Raw genomic sequence first — 9716 nt, forward strand, 5'->3', positions numbered from 1 at the left:
CACTTTTTGTAGATAATAGCAGTTACACCTAGCAAAAATTTTAAATTTTGAACAATGATATTAAAACATATATGATTATAGGCAAACTTAAGCTTTATTACATTGATATTTAGAAGAGAACAATGATATTTAATATTTTTAGAATTGACAAAAGACGATTTCTATTCCAAGGATTACCTGAAACTGGGTTACTTTGGACTTGAACGTGAGGTCTAAACGCCTTTGAATGGTCTGTCTGACGTCTTTTCCAATGAGGATGAATCCGTTCGAGTTGTTTGTGAAGAGGTGGGGGTGGTACCTGCAAGGGACTCTAATGCTTAAGTTAGTAAGAGTTTTAGTAGGTTTTTAGTAGATTGGGTTCGAAGAATACCTAAGATTATCAAAGTATTTATAGGTGTAGGTGTAGAGTCAACAACCATATTTTGAATAGTCACACCTTTGACGGTGGGTTTGTTACTCCCTTTTAGGTAAGGAGGTTGTTGAGATTTTCTTTCTAGATAAGTAGTAGAGATTGTTGGGTTTTTATGATCTCATATTTAAATATATGAGCACATTTGTAGGTGCAACTAGGATTCTACGTACCAAGTCAAATAGATAAAGTCAGGCGCATAGGTGGAGTGAGTTTGAACTTTGGATATAAGTCGAGTATAACAAATCAGGCATAACTACTAAAGTAGATCCAATCTCTTGAACTTTGTAGATTGTTGATTGAGATTTTGATCATTTTGGGCCTAACTATGTTTTGGACCAACAGTGCCTCTGCTTGAGACCGAGCTTTATTAGGTTGGACTCGAGCATTTATAAGCCAAGTTGATCTCTTGTGGTGTTGATGCATCACGTCGAGTATACTGCCTTTCGAAGGTCCGGTACTCGACGTGTTTTTTTATGAACCTGAAATGTTGCGTCTTTTTGTAATCATTTGCACGTCTTTTTATGGTTACTTTGGTAACCGTGTACGTCATAAATGAAGGGGGAGTGATTTTACCATTCTCTCTTTGGAGTCTTATAAATATTGAACCCCTTTTCTCTTTCTTCTTTTTGCTTCTTCTGAAACGTTTTCACTTTATTTTCCTCTTGGAGCTTTTCGTTTTCACTGCTGCAACCCTTTTTGCTTTCAAGATTTCTCCATTTTGAAGTTATGTTCGTGCTTCCTAGGATGCTCATGTGTTTGCTGCTACATTTTCTCCTTCACTTCATTTTTTAATCAAGATTGGCCTCCCTTTTCTTTGTTAGTTTTTTGCACCCCTGTTCTGTACTGGGTGATGTGCTTCTGAATAGTTTCTTGTTGAATTTTATTGGTTGCATCTTCATGGTTGTTCTTGAACTTTCGCGTTCTTTTTCTACTCTTATTAAGTCTTGGAAAAATTTGTTATTTGCTTGAAATTTGTTACTATAATTTTGTGCGTTGAATGTGAGGTTTTGCTTTGTGTTGCCCCTAAATGGTGTCATTTCAGTTCTTGTAAACAGTGCCATGTCGATCTTTTGTAATGTTGTTTTCTTGCTGAGTAAGAGGTTTTTAAGAGCTATGAAGTACCTTTGTATTGTTGAAGAAGATCCAACCTCTTGCGGGCTTGTCTGAATGTTTGTGTTGTTGTACTTGTTTTCCGACTTGCTGTGATTATTTATTTTACTGTGTTGTTGGTATAGCTTTATGTCTCGTTTAGTAATACACAACATGTCTTTTAAAGTTCCATCTGGCCTATATTGGGTAGTGATGGGTGGCCAAATGTTGGTTAGGAATTTCTTAGGAATAAAACATTGCATTGCGAGTATAGTCCTAAACCGACAATTGACCCCGAACCAAAGTTTAGAGTAAGGAGTGTCGCAATTCAATTCAATTAACTGGGAGTTTTAAATCCTGGGTCATCTTTCCAAGGAGTTAGCAATTGCGAGTGCACAAGTTTGGTTGCGAGGTTGGGGTTTCCAAGCATAAAGCGGAAATTAAAGGAATTAAAGAATCAACAACTCAAACAATGAATTAATAGGAACCAAAATTGTCAAGCAAGCAAGCAAATCATAACAACTAAGTAATGATATTGCAAATAATAAACCAATAATAAATCAAAGAACAATTAATGCTAAATAGGAGAGAATAAGTTCAAAACTAGTGAAAATGTGATTCAAAGCATAAGGGGACCTTGGCTTGGGGTTGGTGATGAGTAAGATTATGGTTGGTCTAGAATTTATCAACAAATATCATGTCATAGTATAGTCCTAAACCAACATATAATCCTACCGATCAAATTTTGATTTGGTTGTAACAAAGTCAACCCCAATATAAAGTAACCGAGAGTATTGGTCTCGGGTCGTCCTCAAGAGAATGGGCAAACATGTGCATCAATATTAGTTAAAATTCTGGGGTTGGGAGTCATAAACAAGAATTTAAACTACTAAACTTAACATGCAAGAAATCTTAAAGTGCAAGAAACTAAATCAAAGCAACTAAAATCAAATATAAGCAATTTCAATCTGGTAAGGGAACATATAAATTTACCTCTATTCTAGAACTAAGTAAACAATTAAACTAACTATAACAAGAATCAAGCAATTGGGATTTTTGGATTTCAAATATGAATAATAAAAGGAACTCTTGGCAAGGCATGGGAATTGGGGTCACCATCCTTATCTAATGACCATATCTTGACAATTATGAGAAACCAAGCTTATTAAGTCTACCTCTATGCTTGAAGTACGTACAATATCTACTTCAACGCTTAAAGTACGTCAAATGGCCTGATCAATTTCAACTCATAAGTCCCAATCCAACTACGTTACTAATTGACTTAGTAGTAGATTGGTGTCAATGGGTATTAATTTGATCACTAGGGTTCTCAAACCATTAAATCAATTAGACCCAATAACTCAAGTTCACCCAATCTCCTTAGCCTAGGCCAAGAGTATAGAAAACTACTCCATAATTAAAGGAAACATTTCATCGAACACATGGTATGCATTAACAAAAGACATATTCAAATTGCAAATTAATTGGAAATCACAAATACCCACTAACAATTATCAATAGAAAACAACTCAATTAACACTATCAATCATAGAAAACATCAATGCACTAATAGAAATCCAAGATCTACAAAGTTCATAATATGAGAAGAAAAAGGGAAATAACAAGAGAACACAATTCAACACAAGATCTAAACAAAATTATAACTAGAGAACTCAAATTAAGTAATTGAAACTAAAATTAACAAGACCTAATTCAGAATTTCAACAAAGGAAGATAAAAAATAAACTAAATCTAGAGAGAAGTAAGAGTTTCTCTCTCTAGAAAACAAGAACCAAAAGCTAGCTAAAATTATGTGTCATGTGTGAAAGATTGAGTCCCCCCTTCCTCCCTCAATTCCTGGGTCTTTTCCATGCAGAATCAAGTTAGATTTGGGCCTGGAGCCTCTCAGAAATCGTCAACCATGATTTCTTTAATGAAGTCATGTGCTGGGCGTCACGCGTGTGCGTCGGCCACGTGCATCGGCCACGCGTGCGCGTCGGCTACGGGTGCGCGTCATTTGAGTTCTGCGAGCCACGCGTACGCGTCGAGCATGCGTACACGTCGGTCACTGCTGTGCCAATCCACGCGTGCGCGTCGCCTCCAGCTCTCCAAAGCTTCATTCTTTATGTCCTTTCCACTTGCATGCTTCCTTTCCATCTTCTAGACCATTCTTGCCCTATAGATCCTAAATCCACTTAACAAACACATCATGGCATCGAATGGTAATAGAAGAGGATTAAAATATAGCATTTTTAAGGTTAAAGAAGCATGTTTTAAACCATGAAGTAAAATTAGGAAGGAAACACAAAACCATGCAATTTATATGAATAAGTGTGGAAAATATTGATAAAACTCCCAAATTCTACACAAGATAAACCACAAAATTGTGGTTTATCAGTTAGGGATTAAGGAATTCTTTCTTTGTCATAACCACAACTATGGCAATTACAATGAGTTAATCTCATTTAGTCAACTCTTAACATCGAGAGTAAGTCAAGTGAGCATAATTGTCGTTAATCCACAAATCCTAGCTAACTTACTAATTAACTTAGTAAAAAGCTAGCGTTAGTGGAAACAAGGGCAACTAACAACCCAAAATTGCCACTAAATGTTGGACATTATGACTCTAGTATCCTATATATCCATTTTTCCGAGCCAAAGAGTGAAAATTTACTCCATATTCAAAATTGACATTTTCACAAACACTTGGTGGGCATATTAATTAAACAAAGTGATATTGCAAAAATACTTGACATTATGACCAACCAATGAGTAAAATCAACAAAGGTAACTCAATCAAACATATAATAACCAATAAACATCAAATTAATCACCAAAAACTCAAAGATTCAAAAGGTATATATATATAAAGTATAACTTCAACTATAAGAAAGTGAGATAAAAGTGGTAAAAGCAAAGAAAAAATTGAGTATTACTTATAATAATGGTAGCTAAAATCCAAGATCAAAAATAGAAATTGTAGACTTCTAACATGAACCCTAATTAAATCCTAAGAGAGTTGAGAGAAAAATACTAAGAAAACTAATAACAAAGCTTTCTAAAACTATCTAAAATGTGAATGGATGAATGTTGTTTGTTGCCCCCTTGCTAGCCCTTCCATATGAGCTTTAGACTTTGTAGAATTGGGCCAAAAATCCCTCAAAATTGCGAGTCACGTGACTTTTTAATGAAGTCACACGTCAGTACTTGTATGTACGCACAGGGTTGTGTGCGTACACACACTGGCTGGATCTCATCTTGTGCGTACACATAGGAGGTTGTGCGTACGCACGCATTGGAGTGCTCTTCTCCTTTTTTCTCCATGTGTTCTCCCATTTGCATGCTTTCCTTCCACTTTTTCCAAGCCATTCCTGCCTATATAACCTGAAATCACTCAACAAAGTATATCAAGGAATCGAATGGAATAAAAATGGAATTAAATTGATCAATTAAGGCACAAAAAAGCATGTTTTTATATCTAGACACAATTTAGGAAGAAATCACAAAAGTTTTCTATTTAGGTGAATAAGTGTGAGTTTAAATTGATCAATTAAGGCACAAAAAAAACATGTTTTTATATTTAGACACAATTTAGGAAGAAATCACAAAAGTATACTATTTAGGTGAATAAGTGTGAGTTTAAATGATGAAACCCACTCAATTTAAGCTAAAATTTACCATCAAATATGGACTCATCAATTCTCCCACACTTAAACAATAGTATGTCCTCATGCTAATCACAATCAAAGGAGAATGATACAATGGTATGCAACTTATGGAATGATATTACCTACATGCATGCAACTATGCTAAATGCTAGCTACTTTCTATCTATACTACGATTTCCTATTGATTTGGTAAAACAAGCAAACAATTTCCAATCAAACAAAGTAGAAAATTAGGGCCAAAATAAAGAAATAGTGCAATATGATCAAAATTCAAAGAATTGATTTGAATTTCAAAATTAAGCAACTTGCAAGCAAACACCAAACAAGAGGCAGAGACATAGACTCAATTCTCCACTAATCATGCTCTCTAGGATTTGCTCTTTATCTAACAATCAACAAGTACTTGATGCATATATACAAATATCATGAGGTCTTTGGAGGGTTGTAATGGGGTTAGGGTTAAGGTAGGATGAGTATGGTCAAGTGGACTAATACATTGAATCCTTGATTAACTTAAGTATCCACCTAACCTATTTCAACCTAAACTTTACAATGCAATTCTAACTACCTACTACTTTCTTCTTTACACACATTCATGCATCATTTCTCATTCAATTCACATATGCATTCTTTATTCAATTATTCTTTTCTTTAGGGTAACTTTTGTCCCCTTTTTATTATTTTTGTCATTTCATTTTTCATCATTTTTTTCATATATATATTTTTCTTTTTGTTGGAATTAACATATATATGTATATATATACAAAAAAATGCATACGATTTAAGCAACAGACACATAATGTGCACCCATTTTCTAAAATTTTAAATGAATACCCAAAATAACTTTTTTTCCTCTACCAATGCTTCCCAAAATTCTCCCACACTTAAATGACATACCCACCTCAACCTAATCTAATAAAAAATGTAAATCAAGGTAATTCAAGAATTTTCGCTTAGGGTTAGTAATTTGGTAACAATAAGAACCAAACAAGGTTAAAAAACTCAAAAATAGTTCACAAAGGTAGATTTACGGGTATGGCTATATGGGTGAGTAAGCTTAACTTCAAAAATGGCCTCAATCATGCTAAATACATTTAAACATCAAATATCGGAAATAAAGAATAAAGCAAACCCAAGATTACATTCATAGAAGGAGCATATCATACAATGAACAAAATTTGTGGTTAGAATGCACAACCACATATTAAAAGCCCAACAACTCACAAGGTTGTTTGTTCTATCTCTTTTCTATGCTCCCCAAAATATTTCAAGCAAGTTCAAAAATAATTTTCGAATCAATTCAATGGGATGCCCTAAAAGAGATTTTTTAGAAATTTTTGCTATTGTTAACTGATAAACCATTTTTTTTATGGTTTATATTGTGTTTAATTGTGTGGTTTTATCGAATCTTTACCCACTTATTCATTAATTTAGCATGTATTTAAAATTCCTTTCCAAAATTACTCCATGGTTGAAAACTGCTTCCTAGAGACTTTTAATTATATATTTTAATTCTCCTTTATTCCATTCGATACCGTGATCTGTGTGTTAAGTGTTTCAGGCTTTATAGGACATGAATGACTTGGAGATTGGAAAGGAGGCTTGCAAAAAATGGAAGGAACACAAGAAATGGAGGAGATGACCAGCGAGAAGTGACGCGGACGCATGGCTCACGCGACCGTGAGAAATAGAGGAAATTGCAGTGACGCGCTCGCGTGCCTGACGCGAATGCGTGAATTAGAAGTTGCAAGAGTGACGCGAATGCGTGGACGACGCGCACGTGTGGCAAGGCAAAATGCTAAATGACGCGATCGCGTGACGTGCGCGATCTGCAGAATTTGCAGAATTCGCTGGGGGCGATTTTGGGCCATGTTTTGACCCAATTTTCGGCCTAGAAAAGCAGATTAGAGCCAGGGAACATGTAAAGACCAGAGAACAACATTCATTCCGCATAATTTTAGTTTTAGATCTGATTTTACTCCTCCTCTAGGTTTTCTCTCTACACATTCATAGTTCTTAGGAATTTGATTTTATTGCTTTTTGGATTGGGATATTGAGAAGAATTATTACGTCTGTCAAGACTTCATCATTCTAGTTTGTTTCCTTACTTGTCACTTACTCTTTCATATCCTTAATTTATTCAGAGTTACTATTAGATTATTTTTAGAATTTATTAATACAAGAACCATTTTTATTTTTAATTGATCCTTTTGATTATTATTAATCATGTCTTTCTTTATTTCCCTTTCTTATTTCGTGAATTTTACAGTCATAATGAGTGACTAGTTCCATAACTTGATTGGGAGTTGGTTGAAAGGAGGACCTTGAGTTAGAATGCTCAAGAGTAAAATTATAGTTGGGTTAGCGTTGGGTCGCCCTCTAGTCACTGACACTAGTCCTTCCCAAGGGAGATGATTAGAACTTGTGAATAGAAACTGACTTCCAACTTGCTTAACTTTCTTTTATCTGGTAAAGGATAATTGAGCAGGCAACCTTCAATTATCACTTTTATCTTGGAAAAACTCCAACAAGGATAGGACTTCTGACTAATCTACTCCCGGTCAAGGTTTTCATTTAAATTACATAAATTCTCTGATTTAATTTTCTGTCTAACAAACTCAACCCCTTTTGGAAAACATCTGATTAATAAAATAGCATATCTTTCTGCAACTCGTTGGGAGACAACCTGGGATTCATACTCCCAGTATTTTAATTCTAATTTTGTGACAACCCTTCTAAATTGATAAGCAGATTTTTGGTTGGTTAAGAACTATACTTGCAACGTATCTCTTATAATAATTTCTTAACTCGCCAATTTCCGCCACGTCAATTTTTGGCGCCGTTGCCGGGGAGTTGCAATAGAGTGCTAAGTTATTGATTGGAATTTATTTATTTGCATTTTATTTTATTTTGCTACTATGAGCTGCATGTTTCTTTCGTTAAATGACGCATTCACTTCCTGATCCAAGCTTGCCAGTATTTGATCCTGAGATTGAAAGAACTATTTCACGTATAAGGCAAGCTCGGCGTCAGTTAGTCCTCCCCGAGGGTGAATCTGAAACGTCACGTAAGGAAGAAACAAGCTCTCTTTCTACTGATTCGGTTGATTTACGTGCAGGTGACATGGCAGCACCTAGGAGAGTTACTATCCAGGAGGCTGGAGCCCCTAATTTTACAATGCAACCGTTTCAAGTGCATCACCCAACAGTGGCTACAGATTTTGAAATAAAGACTGCACTGCTCAACTTGATGCCTAAGTTTCGTGGCTTACCTGCTCAAGAGCCTATCAAGCACCTTCGCGATTTCCAAGCAGCCTGTTCTACTGTCAGGCGTGATGGTGCAGATGAAACTTTTATTCTGTTAAAAGCCTTTCCATTCTCTCTTGAGGGAAAGGTGAGAGAGTGGTACTACATTCAACCCGCAGCAACTGTTTCTGACTGGGATACGCTTAGAAGAGAATTTTTGAAAAAATTCTTTCCAGCTGAAGTTACTGATAAACTGAGGAAAGACATTTCCATGATTGTCCAGGACGAGTCCGAGACTCTCTACGAATACTGGGAGCGCTTCAACAACCTTCTGGAAGCATGTCCCCACCATATGATTGACAAGATAGTGTTGTTCGGCTACGTCACACAGGGCATGAGGCCCCAAGATAAGACCACATTGGAAAGTGCTAGCAATGGGTCTATAAAAAAGTACAAGACCACTGATGAGGCATGGCAATTGATCAGCGACTTGGCTGAATCTACTAGGAATCACAGACAGAAATAAGGCCGGTCAAAAGCTGTTGCAGAGGTATCTTCTAGCAAAGAGACTACTGCTCTGACTCAGAGTATATGTGAAATGACCAACTTACTGAAGCAGATGTAGTTGAATCAACAATAAGCACAACAAAGCCAACAGTTAGTCCCACAGAGAGTGTGTGGGATCTGTGCTGATTATAGCCATTACACTGATGAATGTCCGCAGCTCCAGCAGGAAGACAACACTGTGGCAGCCATTCATAACTTCTATGACCGTCCCAACCAAGGATACAATCAAGGTGGCAGCTACAACCATGGATGGCAAGACAATTCCAACCAAGGTTGGAGAGATAATCCTAACCAGAGTTGGAGGGACAACAATAACAGAGGAAGCAGAGACAATCAAAGATATCAGAGGTGGAATAATAACAACAGGCAGTAGAACCAGAACCAGCCTTACCGAGCACCTCACCTGAGGCACTCCCAAGGAGCACAGCACAACCAATAACAAGTTTCGCAGATCACTCAATCTAATTCCTCTCCGAGTGACGAAGCACTTCAATCCATTGCACAAGGACAAAGGAACATGGAAAGTTCACTAATGGCCTAGTATCCGCTATACAAGCTCTCATCTCTCAGCTGGCATCACCCAATACTTCAAACACTCAACATGCAAGCTCCAGTGGAATTCCTTCTTAACCCTTATCCAATCCAAAGGGTGGCATCAATGCCATCACCTTAAGGTCTGAAACCACACTGCAAGAGAAGAATCAGGAGGAGCCAATCCCATCAGAACACGCCTCA

Source organism: Arachis hypogaea, chromosome 12 (assembly GCF_003086295.3).
Source record: "Arachis hypogaea cultivar Tifrunner chromosome 12, arahy.Tifrunner.gnm2.J5K5, whole genome shotgun sequence".
In the NCBI taxonomy this organism is placed as follows: Eukaryota; Viridiplantae; Streptophyta; class Magnoliopsida; order Fabales; family Fabaceae; genus Arachis; species Arachis hypogaea.